At 38.0% G+C, this 2901-nt stretch overlaps 1 pseudogene; it reads right to left on the reverse strand.

Moving 5' to 3' along the window:
- Positions 1-1356: 1356 nt before the first annotated feature.
- LOC114207534 (nucleoporin SEH1 pseudogene) lies at positions 1357-2486 on the reverse strand (annotated as a pseudogene).
- Positions 2487-2901: the final 415 nt, after the last annotated feature.

Raw genomic sequence — 2901 nt, forward strand, 5'->3', positions numbered from 1 at the left:
AATACTGATTCTTACAATCCATGAGCACTGAATATCTTTCCATTTGTGTCATCTTCAATTTTTTTCATTAATGTTTATAGTTATCCATGTACAGGTTTTTCACTTCCCTGGTTGTCTTCCTAGATATTTTGTGCTTGTGTGCAATTCTAAATGGAATTGTTTTCTTAATTTCACTTTGTGCTACTTTGTTATTAGTGTTTAGAAGCACTAATGATTTCTGGGTATTAATTTTGAATCCCGCAACTTTATTGAATTCATTTATTACTTCTAGTAGTTTCCTGGTGGAATGTTCAGAATTTTCTCTTTTTAAAACTTTATTTAAATTCAAGTTAGTTAACATATAGTGTATTATTAGTTTCAGTGGTAGAATTTAGTGATTCAGCAGTTGCATGTAACACCCAGTGTTCATTACATCAAATGCCCTCCTTAATGTCCATAACCCAATTACCCCATCTGCCCACACCCCTCACCTCCAGCATCCTTGTTTGTTCCCTATAAAGAGTCTCCTATGGTTTGCCTCCCTCTCTGTTTTTATCTTATTTTATTTTTCCTTCCCCTCCCTTATGTTCACCTGTTTTGTTTCTTAAATTCTACATATGGGTGGAATCATATGGTATTTGTCTTTCTCTGAGTGACTTGTTTCGCTAAGCATAATACTCTCTAACTCCATCCATGTTGTTGTAAATGGCAAGATTTCATTCTTTTTGATGGATGAGTAATATTATGTTTGTGTGTATAGCACTTTTGCATTTATTGAAATAATCATTGTTTTATTGAAAAAATCATTTTTTATCTTTTGTTTTATAGATGTGGTGTAATCCATTGATTAATTTGTGAATATCGAACCACCTTTGCATCCTTGGAAGAAATCTCAGTTAATCATGGTAAATAATCTTTTAATATATTATTGAATGCTGTTTGCTAATATTTTTTTAACTTTATGAAAAATATTTATTCAACCTTCAAATTAAAATTATAAAAATTCATCATTTTAGCTTACTGTTTAGAAAACAAAAGTAATAAGCCTATGTTCTCCAAATGGAATAAAGTGATATTTTCCCTCCTCCCAACTACTTATAAGGATAGTAACAATCCTTTTAATTTTAAAACCCATGTTAAGTTCAGGAACATTTCAAAAAATTGATTTGGTGACAATGTTTCAACAAAAAGCCTCTCCATTTATATTTTAAAAGCTTCAAATAGTGTCAATAAACTGGCTAGTACAAAAAAAATGAAATACACTGGACTTTTAAAGGCCTTTTGGATTGCGTTTAGTAGTAAGCTGGCTGCTGGTGTATATTGGGAGAGGTCAAAAGGCACTGGGGAAGGGGGAAAGGAGATCGCTTTCCATTCCTGTGTGCATGCAACAAGCAGCAAAACAGCAAAGTTACTCCGGTTAGCTGGTACTCAGCTGTGCTTTCTGCCAGAAGATCATTTAATGAATTTTGAAGATTTGGGATATTTGAACCTAGGGAAGGATTTGAGTTTCCCTGCTGAGAATCCCTATTGACAGGGCTCTCATTACCTTTCAAAATATCAGTATACTTCCAATTGTCCATATAATTAGCTTTCCACAATCTTACACAGCCATCATCTCCTGAAGATGCTAGCACTGTTCCTGTTATATTCCAACTCACTCACCAGACCTGGGAATTAAGATTATCAAACTGAGCCACTATATGGATTTCAAGTTTTGTGGGCCCACCAGAAGAAGTAAGTTTTTTCCTCACAGGCTTTAATGTAAAAATCCTCATATCTTTGGTTGCTATGCCTAGAATATGGAAAAATTTTCCCAAGTTTGGAGCAAAGGCAATGTCATGTACAGGATCTGTGACTGTCATGAGGGTTTCAGCTTTTGCATATTTCCTGGTATTTTCATTATATTAAAAAATCTGAACCTTGGCCATTGCATTTGGACTATTGTCATCACTTCCTACAGCTGTCATGGGGGAATGAGCACGAGAACTTGAAGGGTTCCAAGAAATACAACTACAATTTAGCTTACGTGAAATCTCATGCTGCAGAGACCACTGGCTGAGATTCATAACATCTGGCACGCCATATATTCTTACTATACCATCTGCTGAACAGGTTGCTAACATAAGACCCATGTGCTTAGGAGCAAATTTCACATCAGTAACGGATGTTCTGCCATCCACTAGAGTTGTCCTCTTAACCCAGTGACTCTGTCCTCGAAGTTTATCATTTGATTCTCCTACTATTTCTTCCCACACAGCAGCTGTTCCGTCAAAAGAACAAGAAGTCAAAATCTGTCCAAATTCAGGATGGGCCCATGTCACATGCCACACAGATCCACTATGTGTCTTCCAGGTAGCGGTACAGTGGCAATCCCCACTTTCACTTTTATCCCAGACCTTGACGCTCTGGTCGCTGGAGCAGGTGGCCATCAGTCACCCATGGAAGTCTAAAGAGACATCATGGATGAGATCTTTACGGTCCACCGCGATGTGGAGCGCCACAAACATGGCTTCTGTCTCGCAGCGCCTCCTCCGTCTGCCCCTCCCACCACCGAAGGGGGCGGCTCCGAGGCGCTGGGACTGCAGCCCACTAGGACCCCGCAGCCAACAGGGTGCGCCCGGCTCGTGAGGTCCGCGTGCAACCCACGCTGCCGGTTTGCTAATATTTTGTTAATGACTTTTGAATCTGTATTCATTAAGGATATTGACATGTAGGATTTATCAATTTTGTTTATCTTGTCAAGGAATAAGGTCTTGGTTTCATTGATCTTTTCTATTGTTTTGTTTGGTTTTAGTCTCTATCACTTACTTGTGTTATAATCTTTATTATTTTCTTTTTTAAAGATTTTATTTATTCATTTGAGAGAGAAAGAGGGAGGGAGAGGGTGCACAAGCAGGAGGAGAGGTAAAGGTAGAGGGAGAA

The sequence above is a fragment of the Eumetopias jubatus genome, unplaced genomic scaffold, assembly GCF_037043125.1.
Source record: "Eumetopias jubatus isolate StellerSeaLion01/CBP00866 unplaced genomic scaffold, mEumJub1_p1.0 scaffold_11, whole genome shotgun sequence".
Taxonomy (NCBI): Eukaryota; Metazoa; Chordata; class Mammalia; order Carnivora; family Otariidae; genus Eumetopias; species Eumetopias jubatus.